Raw genomic sequence first — 17,587 nt, 5'->3', positions numbered from 1 at the left:
AAGTAGTGCTAGTACATGTAATACAGGAAGTGTAACAGGTTGTTATGACATCAGCTAAAAATACTAAATAAAATTGAGAATGGAAATGGGGAATGTGTCAAAGAGACAACAGCCCGACCATAGATCAGACAACAGCCGAAGGCCACCAATGGGTCTTCAATGCAGCGAGAAACTCCCGCACCCGGGGTTGTCCTTCAGCTGGCCCCTAAACAAATATGTATACTAGTTCAGTGATAATGGACGCCATACTAAACTCCAAATTATACACAAGAAACTAAAATTAAAAATGATACAAGACTAACAAAGGCCAAAGTATACATCTCGTGCATGAGACATGTGAGAAAACAGTGTATGGACTCCACATTCTTGACATAGCACTCGCGACAAAATTTGTTAATATCATTAAAATAATATATTTATGTGGCATAGAAGTATAAAAGGGGATAGATAATATGTATGGACCTTGTAAATGCAGGCTAAACAAAATCTGGTAGAAATTTGTTGTTACATGTATGAGTAAGCATGGTAAGAGCAAGCTTAAGGACAGGTTTGATACAAATCAGAATAATGTATATTACCTAGTGCTCCATATGATGTCTTTTAGTGAGATTTTACATGTACCTTGTGAGCTTGCAAGTTGCAGAAGGTAGAACTGATTTTAATTGTGTGGAATCAAGTATTGTTTACTTGTGGCTGCTAAAATGGCTAAGATAAAAATCTGGCACATCATATCAGTCTTGTTCTATACAAGCATTTATAGTATCACTATGGGTAGTACCAGGACAACTACTTAATATTCTGGTTGATAATTTTGGCATGATTATCTATTTTGATCAAGTTGTATGAACAATAATTTACGTTATCTTTTTTTATAACACATATTAATTTTATTGCACCTTTAATCAGTTAATATAAAAATAAGGAGATGTGGTATGATTGCCATTGAGACAACTATCCGTCAAAGTTTAAATGAAGTGAATGTAAGCATTAACAAGTTTGAGCTTTTTAAAAAGCTGTGGACTGCTTCGCTTTACCCTAATTTAAGGTAATATGTGTGCATGTGGTTGTTGAATTAGTATTCTGGAGGTGTGCCTATATTGGCAGAAGTTATAAAATACAGATAATGCATTTTTGTAAACATTGTATAGGAACATTGTTTAGCAAAACAAATCGTGCATATTGCAGATTAACAAAGCAAATAAACACGTATTAATAATTGATATTTCAATATTGAATTTCAGTGTGCAATATATGCATAATAAAACGAACATGAACTAATGACAGTTGATCGGAATACACATAGTTAATTTTCCGGCATTTGATGTCTTATCCTGAGACAAGAAAAGTCTGTAATTCTTTATCTCATTTAAGCCAATAGCTGTTGCTTTATCTCAGCCGCATCATAAAGCAACCAATCAGAATTTATATGTGATTAGTAATTATTTCAAGATGGCTTGTTTATCGACTGAAACTAATAGCTCCGCACTGTGCGAAGCAATTATAGGCACTTGTATGGCCTTCAACAACAGAAAAACACATACTGTATAGTAATGTCTATAAAAGCATATTTACTGTTAACAATTTACCTATTCTATTTATATAGCTTCAATTAAGTATGCATATACATATGAGTTTTTGAATATTTCGGGAAACTATTCAATAAGGTAGACAAATTTAGATACATTGATCAATGTTGATATTGTAAATTCAGAAATTATTGAGAGGTTTTTATTATGAATAATGCGACTACGTGAGAAATATAGAATAAAGGACTTTTTGTTTTTGATACTGACTTTATCATGGTAAAATATATTTTACAGTGATAAAGTCAGTATCTTAAACATGTTAAACAAAAAGTCCATTATTTTTTTTATCTATAATTATGAAAAAATGAAAAATACTATAATAAAAAGAGAAAAGAACAAACAAACTACAGTACTTTATTGCGTTGAATCACAGCGAATCACACTTGAAGTCACAGGTTGCATTACATCATTTGAAGTTTGTCACAGTCATGACAGTGCAGAAAACATGTTGTTCTCTTTCACAAAGTATTGAAAGTGAATAATTAATGCATGTGTTCCATTGTTTCTGCTTTAAACATGCCTTAAACAATGCAGAATGTCATGAATGTATTGCAAACATACCGATAAGTCAAATTTCTTTATAGCTCACCTGGCCCAAAAGGGCCAAGTGAGCTTTTCTCATCACTTGGTCGTCCATCGTCTGTAGTCATCCGTTAACTTTTACAAAAATCTTCTCCTCTGAAACTGCTGGGCCAAATACAACCAAACTTGGCCTAAATCATCCTGAGGGTATCTAGTTTAAAAAAAGTATCCAATGACCCTGGCCATCAACCAAAATGGCTGCCATGGCTAAAAATAGAACATGGGGGTAAAATGCAGTGTTTGGCTTATATCTCTGAAACTAAAGCATTTAGAGCAAATCTGATGTGGGTAAAATGTTCATAAGGTCAAGACCTATCTGCCCTGAAATTTTAAGACTCATCAGACAACCCGTTGTTGGGTTGCTGCCTATGAATTGGTAATTTTAAGGAAATTTTGCAGTTTTTGGTTATTATCTTGAATATTATAATAGATAGAGATAAACTGTAAACAGCAAAATTGTTCAGCAAAGTAAGATTTACAAATAAGTCAAACATGTCAAAAATTGTCAATTGACCCCATAAAGAGTAATCGCCCTTTAAAGTCAATTTTTTTCACAATTTTTTCTTAATTTTTGTAATCTTTTACAAAGATCTTCTCCTCTGAAACTACATGGCCAAATCAAACCATAGTTGGCCTAAATCATCCTTAGGGTATTTAGGTAAAAAAGTGTATCCGATGACCCCACCCATCAAGCGAGATAGCCGCCTTGGCTAAAAATAGAACATGGTGGTAAAATGCATTTTTTGGCTTATATCTCTGAAACTAAAGCATTAAGAACAAATCTGACATGCGGTAAAAATGTTCATCAGGTCAAGATCTATCTGCACTGAAATTATCAGATGCATCAGACAACCCCTTGTTGGGTTGCTGCCCCTGAAGTGGTAATTTTAAGGAAATTTTGCAGTTTTTGGTTATTATCTTGAATATTATAATAGATAGAGATAAAATGTAAACAGCAAAATTGTTCAGCAAAGTAAGATTTACAAATAAGTCAAACATATCAAAAATTGTCAATTGACCCCATAAAGAGTTATCGCCCTTTAAAGTCAATTTTTTTTCACAATTTTTTCTTAATTTTTGTAATCTTTTACATAGATCTTCTCCTCTGAAACTACTTGGCCAAATCAAACCATAGTTGGCCTAAATCATCCTTAGGGTATTTAGGTTAAAAAGTGTATCCGATGACCCCACCCATCAAGCAAGATAGCCGCCTTGGCTAAAAATAGAACATGGTGGTTAAATGCATTTTTTGGCTTATATCTCTGAAACTAAAGCATTAAGAACAAATCTGACATGCGGTAAAAATGTTCATCAGGTCAAGATCTATCTGCACTGAAATTATCAGATGCATCAGACAACCCCTTGTTGGGTTGCTGCCCCTGAATTGGTAATTTTAAGGAAATTTTGCAGTTTTTGGTTATTATCTTGAATATTATAATAGATAGAGATAAAATGTAAACAGCAAAATTGTTCAGCAAAGTAAGATTTACAAATAAGTCAAACATATCAAAAATTGTCAATTGACCCCATAAAGAGTTATCGCCCTTTAAAGTCAATTTTTTTTCACAATTTTTTCTTAATTTTTGTAATCTTTTACAAAGATCTTCTCCTCTGAAACTACTTGGCCAAATCAAACCATAGTTGGCCTAAATCATCCTTAGGGTATTTAGGTTAAAAAGTGTATCCGATGACCCCACCCATCAAGCAAGATAGCCGCCTTGGCTAAAAATAGAACATGGTGGTTAAATGCATTTTTTGGCTTATATCTCTGAAACTAAAGCATTAAGAGCAAATCTGACATGCGGTAAAAATGTTCATCAGGTCAAGATCTATCTGCACTGAAATTATCAGATGCATCAGACAACCCCTTGTTGGGTTGCTGCCCCTGAATTGGTAATTTTAAGGAAATTTTGCAGTATTTTGTCGAGCCTGCGACTTTTGTCGCAGAAAGCTCGACATAGGGATAGTGATCCGGCGGCGGCTACAGCGGCGGTGGCGTTAGCTAACTTCTTAAAAGCTTTATATTTTAGAAGCTAGAAGACCTGGATGCTTCATACTTTGTATATAGATGCCTTATGTTACGAAGTTTCCGTCTGTCATATGTCCAATGTCCTTGACCTCATTTTCATGGTTCAGTGACTACTTGAAAAAAAAGTCAACATTTTTTGTAATGTTAATTTCTTTCTTATTATGAGTAATAGGATAAATATATTTAGTATGTGCGTACCTTGCAAGGTCCTCATGCCCGTCAGACAATTTTCATTTGACCTCGACCTCATTTCATGGATCAGTGAACCAGGTTAAATTTTCGTGGTCAAGTCCATATATCAGATACTATAAGCAGTAGGTCTACTATATTTGGTATATGGAATGATTGTAAGGTGTACATGTCCAACTGGTAGGTGTCATCTGACCTTGACCTCATTTTCATGGTTCAGTGGTCAAAGTTAAGTTTTTGAGTTTTGGTCTTTTTTTCTAATACTGTATGCAATAGGTCAACTATAAATGGTGTATGGAATGATTGTAAGGTGTACATGTCTAGCTGGCAGGTGTCATCTGACCTTGACCCCATTTTCATGGTTCAGTGGTCAAAAAAGTTAAGTTTTTGAGTTTTGGTCTTTTTTTCTAATACTATATGTAATAGTTCAACTATATTTGGTGTATGGAAATATTTTATGATCTATATGTCAGTCACGCAGGTTTTATTTGACCTTGACCTCATTTTCAAGGTTCATTGCTCAGTGTTAAGTTTTTGTGTTTTGGTCTGTTTTTCTTATACTGTATGCAATAGGTCTACTATATTTGATGCATGGAATGATTGTAAGGTGTACATGTCTAGCTGGCAGGTGTCATCTGACCTTGACCTCATTTTCATAGATCAGTGGTGAAAGTTAAGTTTTTGAGTTTTGGTCTTTTTTTCTAATACTATATGCAATAGTTCAACTATATTTGGTGTATGGAAATATACTATGATCTATATGTCAGTCAGGCAGGTTTTATTTCACCTTGACCTCATTTTCAAGGTTCATTGCTCAGTGTTAAGTTTTTGTGTTGTGGTCTGTTTTTCTTAAACTATAAACAATAGGTCAACTATATTTGTTGTATGGAAGAATTGTTAGCTGTACATGCCTGCCTAGCATGGTTCATCTGACCTTGACCTCATTTTCATGGTTCATTGGTCAATGTTTAGTTTACTTGGTTAATGTTTAGTTTATGTGACAGTTGTAATAAAGCTTTATATTTAGGACTATCAACTTAATATAAATGATTAGTAAAGAAGGCGAGACATTTCAGCGTGTGCACTCTTGTGGTTATTATCTTGAATATTATAATAGATAGAGATAAAATGTAAACAGCAAAATTGTTCAGTAAAGTTAGATCTACAAACAAGTCTCCATCACCAAAACTGAGAATTTTGTCATTAATTCTTTTCTTGTCTTTAATGTTGTAGAGTGTCCTTTGTTCAATATGCACTGCAGCACATAGACCAAAGTGAATGACACAGGCTCTTTAGAGCCTCTAGTTTTACATAGCAAAGAAGCATACGATTTGAATCATTGTTTTAGAAGTTCAGGTAAAATCTGTTATTTACTTGTAAATTATCAGATGGATAATTTCCTTTAAAATCACATTTATCTTATCCTTATACGCTTGGCGTTCAGCCAGAAGACGATCGCACTCATTCATGAATTTAGGAAAGCACTCTGAAAGCAGACAATTATTTTTTCAGGTGTGGGTAGCATGTTTGTAGATTATCTGAAAGCTCATGTCTTGTTAACCTCATAACTATTTCAAATATTTCAATGAATGTAACTCGAGCTCAACTTTGGTCTAATTTTTAGTTTTCATGTTTTTTTTTCAAGTCATGTCATTTATTTTTCAACCTGGACCGTTGAAATATTGAAGGCCCTACCGTAACCTGTAATTTGTTCACTTATTTGTTTTTCAGTCTATGAATCATAATAAATAACTGTCGATGCATTTGCAATAAAATCACATCTCCTTGTCCCATAAAAAAAAGATAAAAAAATGTGTATATTTTATGTTTTTGATTTTAGGGTCCATCCTGTGATTGCGGTACCTTTTTGGTCACCATTTATGTGTTGCGTCTAAATATGAATTGTAACACTTTATAGTGACTGAACAGGTTGAAAAAATCCTCCTCAAGAAACAGAAAAAGAAGACACATTGGAACAGCACCATACTATTTAACATGCAAGCTAAGCTGCTTATAGATAGATCTATAGGGATAGTAAGGTAAGCTATCAATAGATTAAATAATAATAGGGATATATAACGAACTTTTTCTGTTCAAATTTTTAACGCAATTTAGACAAAACTGTTCAAAAAAGCTAAACAATCTTTATTGAAACAATGACAAGTATTAATCACCCAAAAAATTGTGCGTTTCTGCGAAAAAAATTACATGTGATTTTTGTGAATGAAAGGAAAAGTAGATCCTTACGCGGTGCACTCGCACATGTCAAATGTGAACTGACCCAATAATTTTTTTATCATAACCAGTCCAAGGATACTGACATTATCAAAGAGTACACATCAAAGGAAAAATGTACAAAATTACCAATAATCACAATTATAAGAACTCACATTTTGTTATATGTTCATGTGTATGCAGATTTTCCTAAAATCGCAACAATAAATGAATGCAATAATTTCTGAATTTACAGTACATAAAAACAGATTTAAAAATGTTTGCACTTATACAGTAGGTTTCTTCACCTATATTGTATGTATAGTTTTATTAAAACTTCACTGAACAGTGAAATTGATATTGATCTTTTGGTAGCTCGATTCTAAATTCACACATGTTTTATCCTTAAGTGTAAACAACAGTCTAAATTGATGAGGTAAGCATTTTCATTTTAGATCTAGTATAAAAGTACATGTGGTCTACACATTATGTATGTGATTCAGGTACATCATGCTGTCAAATTTACTTGATTGTCTGATTATTATAATTATATATTTGTGTAATGAAAAGGTAGCAAATATTAACCATGATTATTCTAATAGAGATGATGCAGTGTAGCTGTAATAAATTGTAAAAGAATCCCACATTAAATTGCAGGTGTCAGAAAATAGGTCTGAACTTGAAAGGACAAAATGTACAGAAATGTATTAACATGATTAATACACAGTCACATAAAATTGAAAATGACCGTATACTGCATAGTATAACTCACGTATTGACACTAAAGAGATTTTAAAAATATATCTATGTTCATAAGGTTATTCTTCTGTTTCTTTGTTTTTTTTCTGATTTTATTTATCATTTTTATGGTAATTATGTCCCAGATTTAAATTTTATATGACCACAAACTTTTTGTTGGCGTCGGCCAAAGTCATTTGGTTTCCAGACAGTAACTTGAGAATAAGTGTATGGACCTCTATGAAATTGTACCACAAGGTTCCATATAGCAAAAAAGGAAGGTTGGAATTGATTTTTTGGGGATTATGGCCCTAGCCGTTTAGGAAAAGGGTGCTTAAAACAATACTTTTCTAATACTTTGTATACATTGCTTATTTCTTGATCAATTTCAATGTGGTTTAATTCAATTTCTTGAATTCTTGGGTTCTTTAATATGCTGAATCTAACCTGGTATATAGATTTTCGATTTTGGCCCTGTTTTTGAATTGTTCCGCATTGAGGTCCAAAGGGTCCAAAAATAAACTTTGTGTGATTTAAAAAAAAATGAACTCTTGGGGTTCTTTGATATGCTGAATCTTACCATGTATTTAGACTTTTGATTATTGGACCGGCCTTCAATAAGGTCCAAAGGGGTTCTCTTATATGTTGAATCTAAACTTATATTTAGATTTTTGATTTTGGACCTATTTTTCAAGTTGGTCCAAATCTGGGTCAAAAATTAAACTTTGTTTGATTTCAACAAAAATTGAATATATGGGATTCTTAATCTTTGATATGCTGAATCTAACCATGTATTTACATTTTGAATTTTGGGCCCCCTTATCAAATTGGTCCACATTGAGGTCTATAGGGTCCAAAATTTGAAATTGTTTGATCTGTTGATTTCATCAAACATTTAATTTTTGTGGTTCTTTGATATGCTGATTCTTACCATGTATTTAGATTTTGGATATTGGACCATTAAAGGTAAAAGTCCAATTTAAAATTTTTCTGTTCTTTGACCACGTTCATTCTGTGTCAGAAACCTACATGTATGCTGTGTCAAATATTTAAACACAATTCAAATTCAAAGCTGTATCAAGCTTGAATGTAGTGCCTATAATTGCCCCAACTGTTCAAGTTCGACCCCTGCAGTCGTTTCAAGCTGCGCCCGTGGAGCATTTTATTGAAATTTTTTAAAGATATCAATGAACTTTTCTTTTCTTGTCAGACATACAATTTAAAGCTTATATTTATACTCTATAGGCTTAAGCTTTGCTACTAAAGAATTTTACTCTATGTAGAAGCCCAAGTATTGAAAGCTTTGTATTTTTTCTTGTGAATATATCAAACGGTTATTTTTATTCAAGTTTCATGTTACATTTTGGCATAAATTAAATGTATAGTTCTTTCCGCTGTTAGACATGTTAGAAATTGATTCCCTATTACCTAGTTTCTTAATGAAGGCTTTGTATGCAATACACATAAAAAATACAATTTTTATGCCTCAAATTGCTAAATTTTGTACAATATTGCATCTTCAGATACCTTATTAAGATTTCAACATTAAAAAACAGAAACAAGAGGTACAATGTATAGTTTTTAAAATTTAACCAGAAATTGAGGTAGAAATGAGATTTTACACTTTTACTTGGCACTTTTCTTTAAATCAGTTTTTGTCGCTTTTCAGTGTAAACTTCTAACCTTCATAAAATATTTATTACTCAACCAATTTTCAAAAATAAAAGGCCATTTTACTCGTATTAGCTAACAGAATGTTCACAGAAAATAACTGAAAATGGAGAATTTGAAAAAAAATAATTACTATTAAAGTGTTAAGGTAAAAATACACAGTTAGGAGTGTGGTTTCGCATTTTGGCCCTCGTGGATTTTTCAAATATGAAAGTTATTGTACAATAAAATTCATGTTTAGACAGCTTATGACTAATTTAGCCTTCAAAATGGGTTTATATATAAGAACATCAAGATTATTGTCTACATGTTTTATGGGCTATTTTCTGATAGATTGTACATATTTTCATAGCTAGAATGACCATAGGTCCAGAAATTATTGTAATGTTTACAAACGCTATTTTTTCAAACGAACTTTTATATGCAATTTTACAAAAAAATGAAACGAACGACATATGTTTTTAATTGGATCCCTTGATAGATATATTTAAACAGTTTCAGAAAAGGTATCACTCCAAGGGAATGAAATTCTAATTTTTGCCTAGTTTTGGTCAAATATGTGACATCTTTATCCCCTTTTTGCAATATTTTATTGCAAATTTTATAAATGCAGATTGTTGCCATGGATACATCAAAAAAGAAGTTATATTTAACCATTTTAACTCCTTGATATCAAATCTATGGAAGATACTGATTATATACATATGCACATATATGACACAAACAGTAAGCTTAATTTGTAACAAAGCAAGGAAAAGGGGATGGTAAAATTTATGAGGTTAAATTTAAATATTTTTTCCTAACTGTATATATTGATACCTAAGGGGCCAGCTGAAGCGCGCCTCCAGGATGCAGGATTTTTTCGCTGTGTTGAAGACCCTTTGGTGGCCAAATTCTTGATTGTAATACATTTATATTCATTATATTTGGGTGTATGTAGATTGAATTGGTCTGTACTTGAGGTGCAGTAATTGTGGATGTGTACCTCAAGTAGACATATTTTTGTTCGAGCATATTGTTTTTATACGACCGCAAAAAAATTTTTGTGGTCGTATATTGGTATGACGTTGGCGTCGTCGTCGTCCGGCGTCGTCGTCGTTGTCGTCGTCGTCGTCCGGCGTCGTCCGAAGACACATTGGTTTTCGCACTCTAACTTTAGTTTAAGTGAATGGATCTTTATGAAATTTTACCACAAGGTTCAATACCACAAAAGGAAGGTTGGGATTGATTTTGGGGGTTATGGTAATAACAGTAAAGGAATTAGGGGCCAAAAAGGGGCCAAAAATAAGCATTTTTGTAACTTCCAGACATAACTTGTGTGTTAGTGTATGGATCTCTCTGACATTGTACCACAAGGTTCCATATCACTAAAGGAATGCTGGGATTGATTTTGGGGGTAATTGCCTCCAAATTTTAGGAATTAGGGGCCAAAAAAGGGGCAAAAAACAAGCATTTTTCTAGTTTCATGACAATAACTTGTGTGTAAGTGTATGGATCTTTCTGAAATTGTACTACAAGGTTCCATATCACAAAGGGAATGCTGGGATTGATTTTGGGGGTAATTGCCTCCAAATTTTAGGAATTAGGGGCCAAAAAAGGGGCAAAAAACAAGCATTTTTCTAGTTTCATGACAATAACTTGTGTTCAAGTGTATGGATCTCTCTGAAATTGTACTGCAAGGTACCATACCACAAAGGGAAGGCTGGGATTGAGTTTGGGGGTGATGAATCATAATGGGGGTTCAAAAAATTTTGGGGGGGGATTTATTTTTTTTTCCTTTTTTTTCTTTTTTTCCTTTTTTGTTTCTTTTAAAATTTTCCATTTTAAGTTGGTTATTTCTGATTTATATTTAAAATCAAATAATAATGATATGGTAGGAGATACACACCAAACAGGATGTGTAAATTATTATATAATAAGTATTGTGCAATAGCAAGAAATTTTCAATTGCACAGTATTGCACAATAGCAAGAAATCTTCAATTGCACAGTATTGCGCAATAGCAAGAAATCTTCAATTGCACAGTATTGCGCAATAGCAAGAAATATCCAATAGCACAATATTGCACAATAGCAAGAAATTGTCAATTGTACAGTATTGCGCAATAGCAAGAAATATTTAATAGCACAGGATTGTGCAAAAGAAGATACTTCCTATAAATTGCTTATTTCTTGACCAATTTCAATGGGGTTTTATTCTTGATTTCATGGGGTTCTTTAATATGCTGAATCTAACCGTGTATTTAGTTTTTGGATTTTGGGCCCCGTTTTTAAATTGGTCGATCCACATTGAGGTCCAAAGGGTCCAAAATTAAACTTTGTTTGATTTCATCAAAAATTGAATTATTGGGGTTCTTTGATATGCCGAATCTAACTGTGTATTTAGATTCTTAAATTTTGGTTCTGTTTTCAAATTGGTCTACATTAAGGTCCAAAGGGTCCAAAATTAAACTTAGTTTGATTTTAACAAAAATTGAATTCTTAGGGTTCTTTGATATGCTGAATCTAAACATGTATTTAGATTTTTGATTATGGGCCCAGTTTTCAAGTTGGTCCAAATCGGGGTCCAAAATTAAACTTTGTTTGATTTCAACAAAAATTGAATATATGGGGTTCTTTGATATGCTGAATCTAACCATGTATTTAGATTTTTGATTTTTGGGCCCCGTTATCAACTTTGTCCACATTGAGGTCAAAAGGGTCCAAAATTAAACTTTGTTTGGTTTCATCAAAAATTGAATTATTGGGGTTCTTTGATATGCCAAATCTAACCGTATATTTAGATTCTTAATTTTTGGTTCCGTTTTCAAATTGGTCTACATTAAGGTCCAAAGGGTCCAAAATTAAACTTAGTTTGATTTTAACAAAAATTGAATTCTTAGGGTTCTTTGATATGCTGAATCTAAACATGTATTTAGATTTTTGATTATGGGCCCAGTTTTCAAGTTGGTCCAAATTGGGGTCCAAAATTAAACTTTGTTTGATTTCAACAAAAATTGAATATATGGGGTTCTTTGATATGCTGAATCTAACCATGTATTTAGATTTTTTATTTGTGGACCCCGTTATCAAATTGGTTCATATTGAGGTCAAAAGGGTCCAAAATTAAACTTTGTTTGATTTCATCTAAAATTGAATTATTGGGGTTCTTTGATATTCCAAATCTAACCGTGTATTTAGATTTTAATTTTGGGTCCTGTTTTTTTAATTTTGGTCTACATTAAGGTCCAAAGGGTCCAAAATTAAGCTTAGTTTGATTTTAACAAAAAATGAATTTTTGGGGTTCTTTGATATGCTGAATCTAAACATGTGTTTCGATTTTTGATTATGGGCCCAGTTTTCAAGTTGGTCCAAGATAGGGTCCAGTATTTAAACTTTGTTTGATTTCAACAAAAATTGAATATATGGGGTTCTTTGATATGCTGAATCTAAACATGTATTTAGATTTTTGATTATGGGCCCAGTTTTCAAGTTGGTCCAAATTGGGGTCCAAAATTAAACTTTGTTTGATTTCCACAAAAATTGAATATATGAGTTTCTTTGATATGCTGAATCTAACCATGTATTTAGATTTTTTATTTGTGGGCCCCCCTATCAAATTGGTTCATATTGAGGTCAAAGGGTCCAAAATTAAACTTTATTTGATTTCATCAAAAATTGAATTATTGGGGTTCTTTGATATTGCAAATCTAACCGTATATTTAGATTTTTAATTTTAGGTCCCGTTTTTTAAATTGGTCTACATTAAGGTCCAAAGGGTCCAAAATTAAACTTAGTTTGATTTTAGCAAAAATTGAATTCTTGGGGTTCTTTGATATGCTGAATCTAAACATGTGTTTAGATTTTTGATTATGGGCCCAATTTTCAAGTTTGTCCAAGTTGGGGTCCAAAATTAAAACTTTTTTTGATTTCAACAAAAATTGAATATATGGGGTTCTTTGATATGCTGAATCTAACCATGAATTTAGATTTTTTATTTGTGGGCCCCGCTATTAAATTGGTTCATATTGAGGTCAAAAGGGTCCAAAATTAAACTTTGTTTGATTTCATCAAAAATTGAATTATTGGAGTTCTTTGATATTCCAAATCTAACCGTGTATTTAGATTTTTAATTTTAAGTCCCGTTTTTTAAATTGGTCTACATTAAGGTCCAAAGGGTCCAAAATTAAAGTTAGTTTGATTTTAGCAAAAATTGAATTCTTGGGGTTCTTTGATATGCTGAATCTAAACATGTGTTTAGATTTTTGATTATGGGCCCAGTTTTCAAGTTTGTCCAAGTTGGGGTCCAAAATTAAACTTTGTTTGATTTTAACAAAAATTGAATATATGGGGTTCTTTGATATGCTGAATCTAACCATGTATTTTGATTTTGGACATTGGACCATAATAGGTAAATTAAAAAAAATTCAAGTTCTTAGACCACATTCTTTCTGTGTCAGAAACCTATGCTGTGTCAAATATTTAATAACAATCGAAATTCAGAGCTGTATCAAGCTTGAATGTTGTGTCCATACTTGCCCCAACTGTTCAGGGTTCGACCTCTGCGGTCGTATCAAGCTGCGCCCCAGCGAAGCATTTTATTCTTAAATTGTTTAACATTTCATACCGATATAACATGCTACTTTTATTATTCTTCCCTTAGTTTATTTATTTTGTATTTACATTGTAGCATAGGTCAAATTTATTTGTTCAGTGCATGTTCACTGGTGTTAATATGTCCTTTGCTTGAGTTAAGCTATTTCAGTTGATATTCTATAGTGTGTCTTTCTATGTTGTGATGTTACACTATTGTTTCAGAAAAAAGAGTGAAGGTTTGGTACAATTAAAACGTTTAAACCCGCTGCATTTGTTTGCACCTGTCCTAAGTCAGGAATCTGATGTTCAGTAGTTGTCGTTTGTTGATGTGGTTCTCGTTTCTCGTTTTTTATATAGATTAGACCGTTGGTTTTTCACGTTTGAATGGTTTTACACTAGTAATTTGTGGGGCCCTTTATAGCTTACTGTTCGGTGTGAACCAAGGCTCCGTGTTGAAGACCGTACTTTGACTTATAATGGTTTACTTTTGTAAATTTTGACTTGGATGGAGAGTTGTCTCATTGGCACTCATACCACATCTTCTTATATCTATATAAAGCCTGTAGAAAGTTTAAATGGTAACACACATAAGTATTCATCAGGGTGGGTTGTATGTATTCGTAGATACAATCGGTCTGTACTTGAGGTACAGTTGATGTGTACGTCGAGCAGAAAGAACAAGAATATCATTGTAAGATGACCAGGGGGAGCATAGTCAATATCTGTGAAAGGTAATCAGAGGTAACCGACGTCAATGGATGTGTAAGATGACCAGAGGTAACCAACGTCAAAATATGTGTAATGAAAAAAAACATCATTGTAAGTTTACCACAAGGTACCATAGTCAATATCTGTGCAAGGTGACCAGAGGTAACCAAAGTCAATATAACTAGAGGTAACCAACGTCAATATATGTGTTAGGTGAGGTAACCAAATTGAACAATTGTGTAATGTGACCAGAGTATAATTGAAAGGTGACGAGAGGTAAAAATAGTCAATCTCCTTTCAAGGTTACCAGAAGTAACCAAATTAATCATTTGTGTAAGGTGACCAGAACATCAGTGTAAGATTTCCAGAGGTAACAAAAGTCAAGATATGTGTAAGGTGACCAGAGTTATACAGAGTGAATTTCTGTGTAAGGTGACCGGATGACAAAAGTGAAGATATGTGTTAGGTGACCAGAGGTAAAAAATAAAATATTTGTGTAATGTGACAAGAACATCATTGTAAGGTTATCAGAGGTAACCATAGATAGTATCTTAACAAGGTGACCAGAGGTAACCAAGTTCAATATATGTGTAAGGTGACAAGTGTTATCCAAAGCGGATATTTGCGTAAGGTGACCAGAGGTAACCAAAGTGAATATCAGTGTAATATGACCAAATTAAGCATATATGTAAGGTGACCAGAGCATTAGTGTAAGGTAACCTGAGGTAACAATAATCAATATCTGTGTAAGGTGAGTAGAGGTAGTTAAACATAATCTCTGTTAGGCGAGCATGGGTAACCAAAGTCAACATATGTCAAATTATGGTGAAGAGAGGTAACCAAAGTCAATATCTGTGTCAATTGAGTAGATGTAACCAAAGTCATTATATCTTCAAGGTGACCAGAAGTTACCATATTAAACATTTGTGTAAGGTGACCAGAACAGCAGTATAAGGTAACCATAGGTAACAAAAGTCAATACCTGTGCCAATTGAGTAGATGTAACCAAAGTCATTATATCTACAAGGTGATCAGAAGTTACCATATTAAACATTTGTGTAAGGTGACCAGAACAGCAGTGTAAGGTATCCAGAGGTAACAATAGTCAATATCTGTGTAAGGTGAGCAGAAGTAACAAAAACGCTATCTCTGTTGGGCTAGCATTGGTACACAAAGTCAACATATGTGTAATTATGGTGAACAGAGGTATCTAAAGTCAATATCTGTCTAAAGAGAACAACGAGAACCAATGTCAATATTTGCCTAAAGAGAATAAAGGGAACCAAATCTGTGTTCCGTGACCAGAGGTTATCAAAGTCAATATCTGCGTCAATTGAGTAGATGTAATCAAAGGCATTATGAGTGTTAGGTGACCAGAGGTAACCACGTTAGTTATATGTGTAAAGTTAACATAACATAAGGATACGGTGACCAGAGATAACCATAGTCAATATCTGTGTATTGTGATCAGAGGTAAATAAATCGATATCTGTGATAGGATATATTGTGTAACAAAATTTTACAATCTGTGTAAGGTGATTTGAGATTACCACATTCATATCTGTCTAAAACAACAAGATTATCATTGTAAGATGATCAGGGAGAGGCATAATCGATATCTGCGCAAGGTGACTTGAGGTACAGTTGATGTGTACGTCGAGTAGAAAAGCCTGTCGAATGTTTTGATTGTAGTACACATTATTGATCATTAGGTCTTGGTTTATGTAAACGTAGTTGGTCTGTACTTGAGGTTCAGTTGATGTGTACCTCAAGAAGACAAAGCCTTTCGAAAGTTTTAATTCTTACACACATTAGTATTTATAAGGGTTGGTTGTACGTAGATTCATTCGGTCTGTACTTGAAGTACAGTTGATGTGTACCTAAAGTAAACAAAGCCTTTCAAAAGTTTTAATGGTAACACACATTAGTATTCAACAAGGTTGGTTGTATATTTTCGTAGATACAATCGGTCTGTACTTGAGGTACAGTTGATGTGTACGTCGAGCAGAAAGAACAAGAATATTATTGTAAGATGACCAGGGGGGAGCCTAATCAATATCTGTGAAAGGTAATCAGAGGTAACCAAAGTCAATATATGTGTTAGGTGACCAGAGGTAACCAACGTCAAAATATGTGTTAGGTGACCAGAAGTAAACAAATCAAATATATGTGTAATTTGACAAGAACATCATTGTAAGGTAACCACAAGGTACCATAGTCAACATGTGTGCAAGTTTACCAAAGGTCACCAAAGTCAATATATGTGTAAGGTGACCAGAGGTAACCAAATTGAATAATTGTGTAATGTGACCAGAGTATTATTGTAAGGTGACGAGAGGTAAACATAGTCAATATCCTTTCAAGGTTACCGGAGTTTACCAAATTAATGATATGAGTAAGGTGACCAGAACACCAATGTTAGGTAACCAAAGGTAACCAAAGTCAATATATGTGTAAGTTGACCAGAGTTATCCAAAGTGAATTTCTGTGTAGGGTGACAAGAGGTAATCAGATTTAATATTTGTGTAATGTGAACAGAACATCAGGATGCGGTGATCAGAGATAACCAAAGTCAAAATTTGTGTATTGTGATCAGAGGTAAAGAAATCGATATCTGTGATAAGGTAACCAAATTGAATAATTGTGTAATCTGACTAGAGTATAATTGTAAGGTGACCAGACGTAAACATAGTCAATATCCTTTCAAGGTGACCAGAGGTAACCAAATTAAATATTTGTGTAATGTGAACAGAACAATAGGATACGGTGACCAGAGATAACCAAAGTCAAAATTTGTGTATTGTGATCAAAGGTAAAGAAATCGATATCTGTGATAGGTGATATTGTGTAATTAAAGTTAACATCTGTGTAAGTAAGATGACCAGATATTACCACAGTCATATCTGTCTAAAAAGAACCAGATTATCGTTGTTAGATGACCAGGGGGAAACATAGCCAATATCTGTGCAAGGTGACTTGAGGTTCAGTTGACGTGTACGTCGAGTAGACAATGGCTGTAGAAACTTGTGATGGTTATACACATCAATATTCATCAGAGTTAGGAGTATGCAGATTGAATTGGTCTGTACTTGAGGTGCAGTTGATGTGTACCTCAAGTAGACAAAGCCTTTCAAAAGTTTTAATGGCACATTAGTTTTCATCGGGATTGGTTGTATGTAGATTCAATCGGTATGTTCTTGAGGTACAGTTGATGTGTACTGCATGTAGACAAAGCCTGTCCAAAGTTTTGATGGTGATATACATTAATATTTATTATATTTGGGTGTATATAGATA

This window comes from Mytilus californianus, unplaced genomic scaffold (genome assembly GCF_021869535.1).
Source record: "Mytilus californianus isolate M0D057914Y unplaced genomic scaffold, xbMytCali1.0.p SCAF_9, whole genome shotgun sequence".
NCBI classification, from domain to species: Eukaryota; Metazoa; Mollusca; class Bivalvia; order Mytilida; family Mytilidae; genus Mytilus; species Mytilus californianus.
The sequence above is the reverse complement of the archived record's forward strand: the minus strand, read 5'-3'. Positions refer to the sequence as shown.